Source organism: Trachypithecus francoisi, unplaced genomic scaffold (genome assembly GCF_009764315.1).
Source record: "Trachypithecus francoisi isolate TF-2019V2 unplaced genomic scaffold, Tfra_2.0 Lachesis_group13, whole genome shotgun sequence".
Taxonomy (NCBI): Eukaryota; Metazoa; Chordata; class Mammalia; order Primates; family Cercopithecidae; genus Trachypithecus; species Trachypithecus francoisi.
The window spans coordinates 28908962-28929139 of NW_022681458.1; the positions used below are offsets into that span (position 1 = coordinate 28908962).

The window sequence follows — 20178 nt, forward strand, 5'->3', positions numbered from 1 at the left end:
AGCTAATTCATATATCAGAAACCACATGGTTTTATTTTCAATAAGTACAGCGAAAAGAATTTTGTTGCAAAGTTGCCTAGAAAAATATTTATTTTAATGTAAGTTTGGCTTAGTATTCATAAAAGTAATAATCATTTTGAGGTCTATTAATTATTTATTTCCTTCTGTCCCTAATTATTTCCATTCTTTCCTAAGTACCTTGGTGCTCAGAATTACAAAAGGCTCCTTCCTGTGCATTAAAGTTTCATCATATATTGTGTGATCTAGAAAAGTTATGGAATATTGCAGTAGTGCTGTAACAGAAATACATACTATGTCCCATAACCTGTAAACCTCCATCAAATATAACTTGACAATATTTTTTCACATGATAGTTGTTGGTGTTTTAAATCATTGTTTCAGGAAAAGTTTATGAAAACTTTCATTTAAATATATTTAAAAACATGTTTTAATGCTTGATATGAAGGAAGATAGCAAAGTTTAGTGTGAATTGATTTTGAAAATTGAATCACCTTAAACTAGATTAAATACATACACATAAACACAAAATATGGACATTATGTATTTGGCTTTATGAGAATATGTTTTTACTTCACATTCTTTGTCAATTTGTGGCTTTTTGGGGGGGGCATCATTAAGGAAATATAAAAATAGATATCAAATACTTGGAAAACGTAGATACAGCAGATCTGTTAAATGTTTTGCTGGCCTTGGGTGACAACATAAATGTTGATATGCACCTGACAAAAATAGTGCTCTGGTATTCTTGGCTGTGAGCTTTTTATCTGCTGTGACAAAGAACTGGTTATCTCTACTTCTGAGAGGGTGTTGCTAAAATGGAAGTTAAACTGTCTAGACAATTAATATTAGCAAAAAGCTTACTGATTATCACCTTAAATAAGCTTTCTAGTACATGAACTTCTGATAGAATACACATTTTAAAATGTAGTTGCAAACTTAAATTTCTTAATAGATACATAATATAAAATATACATTGTATTTATCTCTGTATCTTTTTCAGAGAATTAAAATATATTTTCTGACCTTCAGTTTTCCAGATATATTGGTCTCAGAACTGGACAATTACTTATCTTGAACCCAAATTAATAGATTGATTGAGGAAATTGTAGCTGAAAAAGTAATTATTTTAGGATTTACATTTTAAATTTACATATAATGATTTAAATTAGGCATTTAAAATCAGCTTTGACAAAATTTTTGTTTTACCTTATTTGTTAACTCCCCTTATGTGACGTTAGTATATTATTTCAAATTTAGCTGTTAATAGAGAATAACTATATGCCAGTTATTTACCCAGCAATATAGTTTTAAATTTCATGCCACTTTCAAAATTATAAAAACTTACTGTCAGAGAAATGACATTTATGGCAAGTTAGCTAAAGTCTAGGTATTTCCTCCATTTTTTAAAACTTTACCCAAATTAAGCCATAGTATCAGAGAGCTATGTATCTGAGCTAGCACCTCTCCATCTGTTGTGACAGCCAAATATATCTCCAGACATTGCTAAATGTCTCCTGTGGGAGCACAATTGCTCCACTTTGAAAACCATAGAATAAAGTATAAAACTTTATTAGGAATAGCAGTAATAACAAAATAGCTAAATTTGATTACTCACTACATGCTAGTCAATGTGTTTAGTACTTTTATAAACATTATTTTATTTGACTTTTGCAACAACCCTATGAGAGATGTACTACCATTATCTTATTTTGAAGATAACAAAAGAGTCTTAGAGTTTAATTATCTGCCCACTGAAATTTGACAACTGGTAAATGCCAAAATTAGATTTGTTCTCGGTCTTTATGATTCGAAAGCCAGGGCTCTTAGACTCTTAGACACTCTACTATTCTGTCTGTACTTCACCAGGAGACAGTAAATTAAATGATGCAATACATTTTAACTGCATTGTTATACAGCATGAAAGTAGGACTTTTTAGAGTTGAAATAAGGTGTGGTTTCTTTTACCTGATGCATTGGTAGAAAAGGAAAAACATTTTTCTTTGTATTATAAAATAACCAAGACTTTTCTGATTTAGGATTTCTTCCACTTGCTTATATTTTGCCATATATATATATGTGTGTGTATATATATATACACACACACACACACACACACACACACATATATGCTGTCTTTGTATTTAACAGCTCTTTTATCCTGTGGTTCTGAATCTGGAACAATTGTGTGCCTTAGCCATTTTTGATTTTTGCAACCGGGTAAAGGAGGGGTGCTACTGGGATCTACTGGTATGCCAACCAGGAGTCTGCTAAATATTCTACAATGCATAGGATAGCCCCCACAACAAATAATTATCCAGCCATGTGATGTCAGTAGTTCAGAGGCCAAGAAACTTGCTTTAACCATTTAATTTTGAACACTAAGCTTAGCGACATTAATTCCTTTGTATTTCATTAATAAGTACCTGTATATAATGCTTTCTATGGTGGCCCCATCTATGTAATCATATTTTTCCCCTAAATTTTTCCCATTAACAACAAATTATGTAAAATAAATTTAAAATGATTTCTTATTGTTTATTCTTGGGAAGACAGAATATGCAGGGTTTGCTTTTAAGATAAAGCAAATGGAAAAAAGTTTGCATTGGAATCATTTTATTCCTTATATATTATTTATTGTAAGAAATGAGTTCCTATGTGATATGAAAAACAATATGAAGCTTTGGTAAAAGTAAATATAACTAGAAAAATAAAATACGAGATAAACATGAACAATTAATACATAAGATTAAATTTAACCTAGTCAACCAGTGAAATGTTTGCAGCTATTTATTGAATCAGGTTAGGTACTATTTCAGTATTTATGGGAAAATACATTAATCTGTTAAAACTTTGCAAATAACTATGAATAATACTAATGTTATGATTTGTTTTTATGATGAATTCTGCTGAAGTGATGTGTTTAGAATAAGATGACAGGGATTTCTTTCTTTAGGTATTTTACTTATTTAAGTCAGAATCTATGCTTTCTTGGCCCTCTTTCCTGTTCAGTAAATCCTGTTATAAATTTCTGTTGTATTCAATGCATTTAGAGTTCTATGTTGTAGTATGTAGTGATTTATAGCATTCTTTTGACTTTAATAGGGAAACCATGTGTTATTCCTATGGTTTTCGCATCAAAATGACTGAACAAAATTAGCAATTTAATTTCACCTGAATACTCTGGACTGTGACACAATGACAAGCATAGATTAAAGCAATAGACACTTTGTTTCTCTCTCTCAGCATTGACTTCATTTTCACATGATATGGAGGTGTGTGTGGTTGAAATTATTTGAGACTTAGATCCACACAGAATAAAGTTTCAAGAGTATTATTAGTGGTTTAATGTTAGCTTGGGCCTGAGCAGCAGGTCAAGGAAATGTTGAATGATGTTCCAAAGGCATATACAATTATTAAATATGTTCATTGATGATGAAATAAAAAATAGACTCTATCAAATTATTCAGACCATAATTCTAGGTGAGCATTGTGAGGCTTAGTGAGGTTTATTGTTGATTATTTGAATTGAGAGTTACCTGACAAGGAGAAAAAAAAAAATAGAAATTCTTGAGTTAAATATTAATGGAAAAATCCAACTAGTTTAGATTAAAAGAGAACACATAAATGGAAGATGTAAAAGTTTGGGCCTATTTATTCATAGATCAGAAGTTAGATATGAATAAGAAGAATAGTACTTTTAACATGTGTTTACAAACTTCCAGTATTGTATAATGGGAAGTAATTCTTTCGGAACTACAATATAGTTGATTTATGATTTATTAAAGAGATGAGAAGTCTAGTAAACTTGTAAAAAATGAAGTATAATGCTTGTTATCACAATATCTGGGATAATCAGGTATGAGTAATTACTGTTGGTGCATTCCTTTCCCCTTTATAATTGAAAACCCAGATACATGGCTTTGTTCTCATGAATGTGAGGCTAAAATATCACACTTCCAGCATCATTGTTCTATTAGTCCATTTTCATACTGCTATGAAGGAATACCTGAGGCTGGGTGATTTATAAAGAAAAAGAGGTTTTTTTTTTTTTTTTTTTTTTGAGACGGAGTCTTGCTCTGCCACCCAGGCTGGAGTGCAGTGGCCGGCTCTCAGCTCACTGCAAGCTCCGCCTCCCGGGTTCACGCCATTCTCCTGTCTCAGCCTCCCGAGTAGCTGGGACTACAGGCGCCCGCCTCGTCGCCCGGCTAGTTTTTTGTATTTTTTAGTAGAGACGGGGTTTCACCGTATTAGCCAGGATGGTCTCGATCTCCTGACCTCGTGATCCGCCCGTCTCGGCCTCCCAAAGTGCTGGGATTACAGGCTTGAGCCACCGCGCCCGGCCAGAAAAAGAGGTTTAATGGACTTACAGTTCCACATGGCTAGAGAGACCTCACATCATGACGGAAGGCAAAGAAGGAGTGAAGGCACATCTTACATGGTGGCAGGCAAGAAAGTGTGCAGGGGAACTGCCCTTTATGAAACCATCAGATCCCATGAGACTTATTGACTATCATGAGAACAGCACGGAAAAAAACCCACCCCAATGATTCAATTATCTCCTACCAGGTCCCTCCCATGACACATGGGGATTATGGGAGCTACAATTCAAGATGAGAGTTGGGAGGGGACACAGCCAGATCATATCATTTATGTTACTTGTATTAAATTTATGAGATTCTTAATTCTTTAATACAAGCAACATTTCAGCCTCCCAAATAGCTGGGACCACAAATGCATGTCAACATGCCTCGATATATATATATATATATATATTTTTTTTTTTTTTTTTTTTTTGGAGAGATGAGATCTCCCTATACTGCCCAGTTTGGTCTCGAACTTCTGGGCTCAAGTGATCTTCCTGCCTAGACCTCCCAAAATGTTGGGATTACAGGTCTGAACCACCACATCCATTTCTATATAATAGAAAGCCCTCCAGAGTTTTCTATTATATACTTGGTCAACATATTATTTCTAAAAAATAAAATCTTGATTATTTAATTATAGTACTATAGTTGCTCTTCTAAGAGGATTCACAGCATCTTCTAGATTATCTACACCTACTGGTTCCCTTGCAATTAGCTCCATGCTGGTCCTTTGAAACCCAAGCTAAACTCAGAGATCAAGCTGATAAGAATTAAGATAGATTCTGAGCAGTTTGATTTCTCTGTTTATTCATGTTCTACAATATAATTTGAAATAACTAAAGAAATTGCAAAATGCCTTACATTAATATTTTATGGGACATATATTAGATTTTTGATATGTCATTTAGTCAAACAAAGACAGTCTATACTTTTATAATATGATGGATGGAGCTCTCATCTATCCCTCATACTATTGAACAATCAACAACTATTCTAATCAGTGAATAAGTTCACACTGAATAATCACCCAGGGACTGGAATTTGTTCCTGGAGCATAATCAATCTAATATTGTTAAATAGTAAGAAAAATAAAGGGCAGCTAAAAAGTTCAGAAATTGAACAACACTGTAGGGACTATATGTATGGAAATAATATAATTTATGAAAAAAAATTTAAGACATTTCTGGATTATTTTCAAAATTGTTAATTACTAGATTTCTAAGAAAACCGTGTCTAAAGTCAACTTCATTTCTAAGATAATAATTAGTACTATCTTTTAGTACAATAAAGAAATATCTTATATAATAATACTTATATTTTTATATAAGAGCAAATATTTTGGCATACTCATTTCAAATTCTTTTAGCAATTATTAGCCTTTATTTTATTTATAATTTCCACAAGGAGTTCCGTTTTTTATTTATTATCAGCTCTTTGTCCTTTGTGGAGAAAAAAATATAAAAGGATTTCCAATAAGATTAAATATTTTATTAAATAACATCCTTGGAGACATAGTGGTGAGGCAGTGATTATTTATCTCTCAAATAAAGCAAAGAGCCCTACATATACCTTTTAAGATCTTGATAAATCCTGTGAGTTAAATCAATTGTGATTACCTAAAAATCTTAACTGAGATAGATGATAAAAATAAGTGGTCACCTAGGAAAATACTAGTAGCATCTAATAGACAAACATGTATTCATATTTAAATCATTGGATTTTAGCTATAGAACAGGGGTCCTCAACTTGCAGGCCATGGACCAGTCCATGGTCTGTTAGGAACCAGGCTGCACCACAGGTAGGTGAGCAGCGGGTGAGCAAAGCTTCATCTGTATTTACAGCCAGCTGCTTCCCATAGCTCGCATTACCTGGGACCAGACTGGACAACATAGTGAGATTGCCTGCCTGTCAGATCAGCAGTGGTATTAGATTCTCATAGGAGTGCAAACCCTTTTGTGAACTGCACATGCAAGGAATCTGGGTGGCATGCTCCTTATGAGAATCTAATGCCTGATGATCTGTCACTGTCTATCATCAACCCCAGATGGGACCATGTAGTTGCAGGAAAACAAGTTCAGGGATCCCACTGATTCTACATTATGGTAACTTGTATAATGATTTCATTCTATTTTACGATGTCATAGTAATAATAGAAATAAAGTACACAGTATCTGTATGCGCTTAACTCATCCTGAAACCATCTTCCCTATTCTGTCTGTGGAAAAATTGTCTTCCAAGAAACCAGTTCTTGATGCCCAAAAGGTTGAGGACCGTTGCTATTGGAGAAAGAAGTGCCTGAAAATAATTTGAGGTCTTGGAGTATTCAGAATATGAATCTGGGCTGGGTGTGATGGCTCTCAACTATAATCCCAGCACTTTGGGAGGCTGAGGTAGGAGGATCACTTGAGCCTGGGAGGTTGAAGATTCAGTGAGTCTTGGTCACTCCACTGCACTTCAGCCCAGAGAGAGATCCTATACTAAAAAGAAGAATATTAATTTGAACTAGGAATATGAAAGTGTTGATGCATCTTGAAGAGAGTAAAAAGTCCGCTCTGTCATTTCTAGTAGTACAGCATAATCATATGTTGTGTATTTAAACAATTTTTAAAAATTTATATCATAACTGTGGGAATTATAGGTAATTTGACACTAACAAAGTTCCCTTTTTCCCTAGGAATTATAGGATACAGATTTTCTGGACTACAATAATATTATAGTGTATCCAATCTCAAAATTTTTTTAAAAACATATTTTTAATGTAATTTCTTTTTCTAAACATGAAAATCAGAAATTACTATAAAACCTCCAAGTTTTTAGAAGTTTGCTGTCCCCTGCTATTTTCTCAAATAAAAAAAAAATTAATCTTTCTCACACTTTAGCTGCATTTTAATAAGTTGAGCTCACTCAGTGAAAGAAACGGAGGGAAAATTCTCTGACCTTGGTCAGGTACACAATTATTTTGCAAATGAAGTGGTGGGATGCGTGACTTTTTTAATGAGACAAAATTTGCATCAAGTTGTAATCTGATTGCTGGTGTACACCACTTGAACCTGACCCTAGGGTTAAACCAGTTCTAGTTAATTTATAAAAACAACACATACCTGTAAGGTTAGCCAAGAGTATATGATTTACTAATACTATACTACATTTTAAAACGTTCTCAGTTTATTGTACTCTTTTAAATAATGAACAAGATTATGTCCTTTGCAGGGACATGGATGGAGCTGGAAGCCATTATCCTCAGCAAACTAATGCAGGAACAGAAAGCCAGTAACTGCATGTTCTCACTTATAAGTGGGAGCTGAACAATGAGAACACTTGGACATAGGGAGGGGAACAACACACCCTAGGCCTGTTGAGGGGTGGGGTTGGGGGAGAGAGAGAATTAGGAAAAATAGCTAATGCATGCTGGACTTTATATGTAAGTGATGGGTTGACAGGTGCAGCAAACCACTGTGGCACATGTTTACCTATGTAACAAACCTGTACATCCTGCACTTGTACCCCGGAACTTAAAATTTAAGAAAATAATAATAATAATGCACTGGGAACATTTTTAGAAAGTGAGATTTTCATCTTAATTATCTTTAAAAAACCCAGTCGAATATAGTAGGTAGGAGAATGAGGTGGTTTTGAGAATGAATGAGTCTATTTTCCTTCATGCTTTGTATAATTAATCTCGTGTTACCTTGTATGTGTTGTCCTGATTTTCTCCATATGAATGTTTGAAGCATCTATTTAAATGTACTTTAATTCTTTTAAAATTGGAAAGAGTTATTTCTCTGAATTTTCTTTTATGAATAATTAGATAAATCAATACTTGGAGGAGAGGGACATGATTCAATATGGATGCAATGCCTAAATAAATGTCCAGTTGCTTGATTTTACTTGTCAATGAGTTGTGTAGGTATATCTAGAAAAATATTATATATTCTAGTGCAGCGCATCTCTGTTTTCTCTGAATTGCATCAGCTATTTCATATGTGACGACATTAAGAGAAAGATGACAAAATAGGTAAAATATTTTTCTGATGAAGTGTCTTTGAACTATTATTTTTCATCATAATGAGACATTAAATATATGGATCTTTCAAATATGGATAATTGAAACAGCCACCTCAAATTCATGTTGCCTTGTATATGCATATGGTGTTTCATATCCCAATTATCTGTAGCAAGAGGAACCACTTTGGGATGATTTGGGGAAAACTTACTGCCACAGTAGTGCTGGGTCTTAGAAGACAGAGTCATTTTCACCACCAGACATTAAGAGTATCATGTCTGCTAGAAAACAGAATGATGGAAGAGTTTTGAAGGTAGTAAAACATAGCAGTAATGAAGGTAGTAAAACATAGCAGTGACAGCTAGAGATCTGACTTGAAACTCCTGTAGGAGTTTTCTATCTGAGAATAGTACTGGGATGGAGAATTCAGAAGTGGATAACCATCTGCCACTAGTCTGAAATGTGGTTAAAATTTTTTCCTGGATTGGAATTCAAGATCAGTACGACATAAAGTCTGTCCTGGACAGTTTCAGCTGATTTCAATTATCCTGGCACAGTTATTAATGGCATTCAATATTACTCTCAAAAGTGTCTGCTTTGAAAGATAAGCTATAGTCCCCAGAGAAGATTTATGAATTAAGGTCCTTCATCCAAGGAGCAATGGCAAAACCAGACAGATTATCAAGACAAGACCCAAACAAATGGGAGCAATTGTAGCTTAGGAGCATATTTGAAAACAAAACCTTTGAAACAGTGCAAAAGCTCAGTTACAAAGTTGGAATAATTCCAGGCTTTAAGTAGCAAGGGTAGATTGATGTTGAAGCTTCTTGCTTAAGGTCTGGACTGATCTTAAGGCAGTGTTTCCCAAACTCAGATTGCATTAGATATGTGAGAGGTATTGGCCAAAATGCAGATTCTCAGACTTTACTCCAGACATACAGAATGAGACTCTTCTGGGGTGAGCATGGAATAAGCAATTTTAATAAGTCCCCTGGTGATTCTTATTCACACTAAAGTATAATCGACATTGTAATAGAGATGAGAAAGGGATTGAGCCAGCAGTTTGAAAGGAAAAGGTGCCATCTGCAATTTTGTGAAGGCAGATTGATTTGTTGCATAGAAAATACAAATAAATACATAAATTTAAAGGGCTTGAAAGCTATCCTCATTAGTCCTGAGTGATTTTAATCAGCTTTACGTTGAATTATATAAATTTGTTCATTATGTCCACAAGAGAAAGGTTATTATAGATCAAGAACACAGCTTATTAGGTTGCTAAATCCTATTTAATAAAAGTTTCTTTACCAAATGATATATAAGGAAGAATGCCTTAGGGAAAAACAGCGTTCCAGAAGAATAACTCAAAACTATTCGTAGTTCCTGTGAAAGCATTGGACCAGATCTGACTCTTAAAATAGAAATCTAAGCAAATCTATTGGAAAAAAAGATAACAAATATATTCACAATGGTTAAGTTATGATATGCTGGATATTAGACAATAAACTTCTTAGAAACTGATGGAATTAGCTTCTAAGTCAACAGTAACATTTTATGCACTTCTATCTTGTTACTCAAAATGGGATCCATAGACCAACAGTACTGACTTATAAGAAACGCAATATTGCAGGACCTACCTCAGAACTACTTAATCAAAATCTGTATTTTAATAGAACCTTCAAGTCATTCACAGGTACATTAGAGTTTGACAGACATTGCTTTGCAAGTGGAAGTGTCTGACCTGAGGAAAACTTTATTTCTATTTGGGAAGCGTAATCTCAGTGGAAAGTGAAGAGTTACAATGAGTCTACTAAAATGTTATTATTCAAATTTCAATCCTGCTATGATTCTGAAGTACTTAGAAGAACATCTTTTACAAAAGCAAAAAACATTTCACTGGCAGTTCAGGTAGGTCAGTGCAGTGTGGTGTCCTCAGAGTAGACTAAAATTTTGTCTGTGATTTAGGGCCATCAAAGTAAAAAGGAAATGTACTTCTATGGCATAAATGACTTTTTAGTGTAGTAAACAATATTGTATCATTGGCATCAAATACCTACAAACCAATATTGGTTGAGAGTGCATTTTGTGCTTATGAGCTTTCAATATATAATTGGCAGAGTTTTGTTTCTGGAAGAAAAATATAGAACTCATGTAAATGCTAAAAGTAAAGGCAAAGTAAAAAAAAATCAGGCAGACAAATTTCCTTAAATCCAAATGGTGATGGTATATTTATAAGACCGTCTTCAGTCTATAATAATGACTTCTTAATGAAAAGAAGGCAGAAAGATTATTTAAATGCTGTAAGTTAGAAACCAAGTCAAGTCCTCAATTAAAGGAAGCTGATGGAAAAGCTGTCACAGATAAGCCAAATACACAGTAAAAACGAATTGAAGTATGGTAAAACACAAATTTAATGCTAATTTAATTTTTTCCTGTGGAACATTAGTACACTCCCCCACCCATGTATCCCCCAATTCCCCTAGTGCTTGCTTAAAAACTGGAGCAGTATGAGAAACCCTGCATACTTTATTCCCCTTTCATTGAATAAAAGTTTATTTAGTAACTTAGAACTAATTGTATATTAGGCATTGTACGATAAAGGCTGTGAGTAGACTTGAATTACGGATACCTTTTTAATTTTGCTCAACTTGGAGTTTTCAAAAAAATTAACAGTGGAACTTCTTTTTCATGAAATGCCTATTAAAACTAGTTCCTGAACACATTAGGAAAGGAGGACTAGTTAACAAAAGGGAGCATCATACTCTTGCTCTCTCACTATGGCCTTTGTTCTTCCTTCCACTTGTGAATTTCATAGTGTCTTGTTCTTTACGTTTTTAAATTATTGGCTCACAGTGCCATGATTAATCTGAACCCAAAGAAAAGTCGATTGCTGTGGTTACTTGGTCTCCTACGAAATTTTAAGTAAAATTTTTCTTGTTTATTCCATATTAATTCATAAAATGGCATTCTTTATAACAATTATTAATTGAATCAAACCAAAATTCATCTTCTTACGGGTGTCTTAATAAGGTTTTTCACACATTATTTTTATTTCACTCTTCCCGAATGACTTGACATAGATGGAATTTTTAAAAATTTTTAAAATTAAACAAATTACCCTAACTTTCTTTTTAAAATTACAAATCATTAGTTTCTTTATTCTATATCATATTGTAACCCACATGCTACTTCATGGGTAAAATCAGGAATCTGTTCCAAAATGTATTATTTGTTAAAACACATCAATTTTTTATTGCTAAGATCAATCTTATGTATTTTATAACATGGGTTTTTAATTACTGTATGCCTTATTTTGAGACCCTTCAAATATGTTACTCCTTTTTATACAATTTTAGAACCTTTACAGTTTAAATATAACCTCTGACTCTACTGATACTACCTGAAACGTTAAAAAGGTTACAGAGGCATATATATCACTGTAGAGAATATTTGGATTTTATGTTTTACACAATAGCTCTCATTCATGATTCAAAAATGTAATGGTAATAACTGGTAAGCAGTAAGTTGAATTAAAAGACAGTGTTTTCTTTAAAATGTATTTTTTTCAAGAATTTATCCAAATATAAACCCTGATAAAGTGATCTATTTAGGAACTGTTTCCTTGCTTGATTGTGAAATATGAGCACTGAAATGAATGATGGTCTCCAGACATATTTATAATGTCCCTTTGGAATTTATGTTTTCTCAACCAGTAGAAAATGTTGTCATGAAATGAAATGAACACTTAAATTACTGTATCTGGATCATGTCTAAATTATCTAAATTCATTGGCATCAGATTTTTAATAAATTAAATATGAATCTTGAGAGGTAGCTTTTTATATTCATTCATTCATTCATTCAAGTAACATTTATTGAATGTCTGCTATATGCAATACACTGAATGAGACTGATATAATATTTATAAAAACAAGACATAGCTTGATCCAGTCAAGAAAACGAATAATTATAACACAATATGATGAATGCTAAAATAAATTCTATATTAGCTACAATTAGCTGCTGCCAAATAACAAACAAATACATTTTAACTAACAATTCCCTGATGCTATAGGAATAGAAATTATAGGATTTATTTATCTATGCATATATACATGCATTCACTCATTCGCTTATTAAACAATTATTTAGTACCTACTTTGTACAGAGCAAGGCACTGTTCTTGCTCTGGGAATATGTCAATGAACAAAATTTCAAATATGTCTTGTGCTATAGAGATTACAATTTAGTGGTATAAAGAAAATCTTCCCTGTAAGTAAATTGAGTATTGAAGGATAAGTAGGAATTCAGTAGTTAAAGGAAAATAGTGGAGGAAGAGAGAGATGAAGAGAGCAAAAGAGAGAGGAATTAAGAGTGATAAATAATTAATAGAATTAAATCTTGAAATGACCTATTTTTATTACTTAAATACAAATCTTCTTTTTGTTAACTATAAGTAATAGAAATAGGTCATTATAATATAACTAGTATGAATAATACTTTTGTTGACTTAAGCATAGTCATACAACTAATTATTATATAAAACCGAGAACGTCTCAATGCTGACATTGCTGTGTTGAGGAAATCTCGCAAACCAAAAATGTGCACACAAAAAACATCAACAAACAGTAATAAGAAAGCAACTTAGAGAAATCGATTCCCTCTCCTTCAGTTTTTATATCATAAAACTAGAACACAGGAAGATAGAATAAATGCATTTTTAAAGGAAATAATAGATCCCAATCTAAAGCATCTTTCTATTATATACTGTAGCTAGAGATAATCTTACTAAACTCAATCAATTAGTGTGTATGACTGATAAGAACCTAACCCTCTCAGAGGAGTACAGATTTTAAATACAAATCTTCTTTTTGTTAACTATAAACTCTTTGAGGGTAAGGATTCCTGTTACATACATTTTTTTGGTCATTTTTACATAGCAATTTACCTGTGGTATTAAATAGGAATTTATTTGACTAATAACAGAATCTTAAACTAAAGTACAGGCTGCAATTCAATATTTAAGCAGAATTAATTCCATATTCTGCTGAAGAACTGCTCCAGAAGACTCCCCCAATCATACCTCCTATTGCTGTCTCGGGATAGGATTAAACTACCTATGGCTTTTTTTCCAGAAAAATTAACTAATAAGATAAGTATAGCTTGTCTCCTCAGTAGTGATATGGTTTGACTGTGTCCCTACCCAAATCTCATCTTGAATGCCCGTGTGTTGTGAGAATTCAACATGAGGGACTGGGAAGGACCCAGTGGGAGGTAATTGAAACATGGGGACAAGTCTTTCCCATACTGTTCTCATGGTAGTGAGTAAGCCTCACAAGATCTTTCTCCAAACACTGCTCACTGCAACATATCCTTGGAATGTGGGGCAATTGATCCTCAGTTTTGATATCATTCCCGGTTAAGCATCAGGAAGCAAGCCACAACTCACTCTTCTCCCTACTTACAAATATGGGAAACTTACTGATACAATAGGAGGTATTTTAATATTGCAGGAAAAAGCACATACTTCGGCTTGAGATCCTTCTGGTTTCAAATACTGTATCTACCACTTGCTACTTGTTGACCCCAGGCAAATTAATAAACCTCACTGAGCCTATGTTTCCTAATGTAAAATGAGAGAAACTAGAAATTATATTTCAGGTTGCTTTGAGATGGTAGATATTGCATATGTGGCATATACATCATTATGTGGTCTGTCAATAAGTGTTACATGTAAATTATATACTCCCATACAAAATTAAATGCATAACTCATATACTGATTAAGTGTTGTGGGCATTTTTATGACACACACACACACACACACACACACACATATATATATATATCATATATATATATATATATATCTTATATATCTATATATATATATATATATATATATATATATATATCTTATATATCATATATATATGATTCTACCCATTAGGGTAATCACACTTGTGGTAAAATCGACCCAGTAGGAACTCCTAGTTCCTAGGAATATTTGTACTTTAAGAGGTCGTTAGGAACCATGCCTAAAACATAAAGTTTGAAAATAAGATTACACAGTAGTTATCTCTAAAAATGCAATTAGTGTAGGAATACAGAGGCAGAGCAGCTGGTGAATGAAGAGGGTTGATAGGTGGGTCTCCACATGCCCCCATCTACTGATCAACCAAAACAACTCTAATCTTGTATTTTGTTTTGATTCGTTTTTGAGACAGAGTCTTACTCTGTCACCCAGGCTGGAGTGCAGTGGTGTGATCTCATCTTACTGCAACCTCTACCTGTTTGGCTCAAGTAGTCCCCCCACCACAGGCTCCTGAGTAACTGGGACCACAAGCACCCACCACCATGCCTGGTTAATTTGTTTTATTTTTTTTATAGAGACAGTGTCTCACTTTGTTGCCCAGGCTGGTTTCCAACTTCTAGGCTCAGGCAATCAGCAAGTCTCGGGCTTCCAAAGTGCTGTTGATTACAGGCTTGAGCCACCACGGCTAGCCCCCTAATTTTGTATGTGTTTTAATGTATTTTGTTTGGAAAGTGTTTTCTACTGCTTAACTCGTAACACTTTCACCATGACCAACAGAAAAAAAAACAAACAAACAAACAATAAAAATATAGATACAGCTCAACTCCTCATTTTTCAGAGGAATACAGTATCGTAAGTGACCCATGAATGGTCACACAATGGTTGTTAGTGGCCAAATCAAAGCTTAAACTCCCTCTTTTCTCCCTTGTTGAAATGTTTGTCTTTCAGTTTGTTTTCTCCACCATGACTGTTAATTTCCTTCATCTAATTCACTTTTTGGAAAAGGTTGCTGGGGTGGAACTTCAGGGACTGATCTGTAGCCAGGTGTTTTTGATTTCAGTGCACTCTTTTAGAACATCCCCACTAACACTGGAAAAGTTGGTGAATTTTAAAGTAGCTAAAAGTTTGTTGTCATCTGAGCATACTGACTAATGGATTTTTCTCTTTTTAAAGGATTGGAGGCACTGCAGGGACCTTTTTTCTGACTGGGTTAGATTCAAGATTTTATAAATTATCTTGATAAATATTTAGACAACAGTTTTTCTCAGAAGTAAGTGACAGTAGGTCAGCAGAAACAGTAACAGGTTAAATCACTGTTTTACAAACCTGGCTACCCACTTTTATCATAGATAGAGGTTTTAAAATTTTAAGCCGTATCCTACACCTGATGAATCTAATCTCTAGGGCTGGAGCCTGACATTGCTATTTCTTGAAAGTCCAATTTGATTCTCATATAGCCAGTGTGGAGAACTGCTGGGTTATATGAGTAAAACTTCAAAGTGTTTTCAACAGGTGGGAACAGAACAGAAATCATTCTTTAAAAATTAAATCAAACCTCAGTAGGCTGTGACCATGTAATCAATGAACTTTCATACTTTATCATACTCTTTTTCCATTACAGTGTTCTCTGGCACTATAAATTGCTAATGACTGTGTGTAAAAGCTAAAAAAGCAATTCTATAGTCTCAAGTTACTGTGAGAAAATCCTATAAATGGCATTCTTTAAGTAAGTGTGAATTATCCTGTCCTTTAGGCAAGAGGCCTAGTTTGTTTTTTTTTTCTTCCTCTCTTGTTTTTAATACTTTGTTATTCATTGCAGATGGCAAAATAAGATCTAAACTCACATGATACTGAGTTACTCCTTCATTATTAAGTTGTCTGATAACTTTAAAGTGAAGAAATGAAATAACAAGCTCTCAGTCAACTCAAGTGGTTTTAAATTAAACTAGTTCTTAGTACAATGCTTTTCTTTCACATGCTCCAAAATGTTCACTAAAATGGGATATATATAAGGCATTTACGATTGTAGTTTAAATTTTTGTTATTTGGGGCAAAAGTTATCAAATATCATGTTCAGTTCAGAAAATGCATGTCCAAAAACGGACCTAGTCAGCACCAAATGTTTTATAAGGAGAGAATTCACAGCTGTATTCAGCTGCCACATTAGAATCACAAACTGAAAGGAAGTGAAACTAAATTTTTATGTAAACTAAATGTTTCCATATAAAATAGCACAAGGGAAATTAGTGTATAATTTTTCTTATACCCTAAAAGTTTAGATTTGTCTCAAAAGGAGGTTTCTTGCATATATTTCTTGAAGTATATGGGAATATTAGTATGAATTCCCCACAAATTCCTCCTAACCTACATACTGTATCATATGAGAAATCCTCAGTGTTTCAGATATTTGAGTTTTAAAGAATTATAGACCTTTCTGAATCCTCTGTTAATGGTGATTATTATCATAAACTATTATGACACATATTTTCAAATGATGACCATAATATCTCCAGGTTCACCTGCTACTCTGTAGTGTGACCTTGTTATTCCTCAACAAGATGAAGTCAAAATTCCTTACCTATAGAATCTAGGAGGGCTGTGATTTCTTTGAGTAATGGATTATAGCACAAGTGGTGCTATTTCATATACAAGTCTGGGTCATAAAAGATGATGCAACTTCCACTTTATTTACTAAAACATTTACACTTTGAGCTCTGAGCCACTGCATTAATAGTTTGAATACTATGAGGCCATAGCCTTCTGGCAATGCTAAGCTGCACAGAAAGGCCACAGGTACGTGCTCCTTGTTGCTAGTCCTAGTCTTTGAACCCTAAGAGCCCAGGTTCCAAACATGATTGAAGCCATCTTGAATCCACCAAACCAACCCATCTGCCAGATGAGTACCACTGAGTTTCCTAAATGACTTGAGAAATGGAAGAAATGCCCAGTGTAGTCCTGTACAAATTGTGAATTGTGGCATTTTTTTTAAAGTTGTTTTAAGACACTAGATTTTAGGATCATTTGTTAATTGGAAAACTGTTATGGATTTAGATGACAATACTAAATCATTAGGTCCAATTTGAGAATTAAAGGGTTGATTAAAGCAGAAAGAGTATCTATGCCTTCTTTTTTTTTCCAAAAATTAAAAATAACAATTTTTGGAGGCATATTTTACATATAAAAACTTTACATATAAAATCTACCCATTTTAAGTGTACAATCCAATAATTTTTATTACTGAATTGTGCAATTAGCATCAGAATCTAATTTTAGAACATTTATCCCCCCTGCAGAAGAAAAATAAAAGAACTGTTAAAGAGGGTTTTAGACTATTTTCCCAAAACAGATCCCTTGTGCCCACTTGCAGTCACTTCCTCTTCCCCAGAGCCACTTAATGTTTAACTTTATTATATCTTTTATATAAACAATGACATAACTTTGGTTTGGTTTTAGAATCTTAGCGAATTCAAGACCAGGAGATCAAGCAAAACATGTAGATCTGGAGCTGCCTTGAGCACTAACTGATTCTGGGTTCTTTTCTTGTTAATACTTAGCTTCTGCTTTAGTCTCCAAGAGTATCTATGTCCTTAGTCTCTGAGTCCGTTACTCATTATTTGAGAGAACAGGCCTTGGATTGCGTCTATTGAAGTTCTATTTCCAGCATGTACATACACACTATGTGTCATTGGACAAGTTACCTAACTTTGTAATTCATAATTTACTCATCTGTAAAATTAGAATAATATTACCTACCACGTAAGGCTATCGTGAAGATCAAGTTAAATAATATGGTACTCAGAACAATGCTCAGTGTTCTCATTAGTAACAATAATAATAGCCGTTATTTAATGAGTGTTTTTCACGTAGCCAGAAGTATACTTCACATGTATTAACTCATTTAATCGTCTCAAAAACTTCATGAAGCAGGTGGTGGTGTCATCAGTATTTACAAACGAGAAACTGTGTATCCATGGGCTAATTGCTTAATCTCTCTTTTTCCATTATAAAGTACCAAGGCTATTAACATCTCAATGAATAGTTGTTTTACTTGGCATGGAACTTATTAGAATCTTGTTTTGCATCATAGCTGTTAGAATTCCTTCATTCCTGTTTTGAAGCATTTAAAAACCCGTAAATTTTCAGCCATTCCCTATCCTTACAGAGAGACACACACATACATGTGCACATGTACAAACAGCAAACACGCGCATTTTCTTTTGGATCTAGAATACAAATCTTAAATATGGTAGTTTCTTAGCAAAAGGTTGCTGAACAAGATGAAGGAACAAATGCAGCTGTGTCATGAACACATCTGCAACTTTGGGACAGCATGAAAATCAAAGCCCAGGTTGGTATAAAGGGTTATGCATTAGGAACTGAGGGCATCTATGTTTATATAAAATAGAATTTCTATAAAAATTAAAAAAATACCCATCACTGTGATATGAGATGCTCTGTCTCCATGTGATGTGAATATAATGTAAGGAGCTTTTGGGCTATAGCATATTCAAGTGAACTTTTTTTTAGCCAAGGAATCTAATCATTGAAAGTATCTTTGTAAGTAATTCACCAAATATTTGGCCAGGAGAAAGATAAACTTTTATTTAAATGGGCATATTTTTTAAGTTTATTATCAAACTTCTTGTATTTGCTTGAAGACGAGGTCCTTTTTTTTGTTATTATACTTTAAGTTCTAGGGTACATGTGCACAATGTGCAGGTTTGTTACATATATATACATGTGTCATGTTGGTGTGCTGCACCCATTAACTTGTCATTTACATTAGGTATATCTCCTAATGCTATCCCCTCCCCCTCCCCCCACACCATGACAGGCCCCCACAGCACGACAGATTATGCTATGGTGGAGAAAATACAGCACGATTTGGTTGACTGTTTGGGCCTCCAGCTCTGTTCTTAAGGGCTTATTGGAGGTTTATCATCTTGTATAAGGTATACAGGCAGAACTCTGAATCTGGCATGTCTTGGTAATAGGTGTAGTTTGTTCCCAAATACTTAGACTGATAAAATTATGAATAAACAATTTCATTTGGAAAATAGTATGGAAAAAATGTTTCCTATATTTGTTTGTCAGTATGCACCCCTCCCCCAACCCAAAAGTGCACCTTTGGTTAGTAATGATACACCTTTATCTCTGTGCTGCATTTTATCCATTTCACACCTTTATCTCTGTGCTGCATTTTAACCCAGTTTTGATAACATGGCTTTTGTTTACATCCTCTCCTAAGCAGCTCATAAAACTTTAATACACAGGCATGATAAATTCTAAGCTCTCTGATAAACTTAGCACCAAATAAGCAGCTGGCACTTTATTGCCTACAACTTCCTATGCATTTCCCCATAGTTCTAACTAAACAAGAATGCATTTATGTTTTATTTTTTTCTAATTAAGTAGAAAAGAAAAACAGAGCCTAGAATTGATGAGTTTCAGATTTAAAGCATTTCTGTTATAACTGTCAGGCAATCAATTAACCAATTTCAGAAGATTTGAATCTCTTTTTCTTATTATATTTCTCATTTCCCTCAGTTTTATCCTCCTAAGTGGGAAAGCTTCCCCATCCTCTTCAGAGAAACAATTCATTCAGTGTAGAGATAAGCAAATCAAATAGAACAGTGACAAATTTAAATATAGTGCATGTGAGAATGTTTTTCAGATTTAAAATCTACAAATCAAGTTTTATGGACTATCTTTATATTCATGAATTTCACTCTCCTAAGAATCACTACAGTTTAAGGTCTATAAGAGAGTAAACAGGAGAAAGTACATTAAGAATGATTAACATGCATGCTTCAAAAAATAAATAAAATTTCTAACATGTAATATACATACATTAATGATTCATTACTTTTAGTAATTTTGGAACTCCAATAGTCTTAAGTACTACAAATGCATTCTAAAGGTAAGGGCCCAGACTGTTTTTTGAGTTGCTTGTAATATTTTACTTACTGGCCTGGGCCAT

At 33.7% G+C, this 20178-nt stretch overlaps 1 protein-coding gene and 1 long non-coding RNA gene across 2 annotated transcripts in view; both read left to right on the forward strand.

Moving 5' to 3' along the window:
* LOC117094169 (receptor tyrosine-protein kinase erbB-4) overlaps positions 1–20178 on the forward strand; it is a 925342-nt gene that overhangs the window by 198483 nt on the left and 706681 nt on the right. The window lies entirely within an intron of this gene.
* LOC117094574 lies at positions 3998–4440 on the forward strand. The gene is made up of 2 exons (XR_004441589.1): positions 3998–4058; positions 4374–4440. It is a non-coding gene; the product is annotated as an uncharacterized LOC117094574 (long non-coding RNA).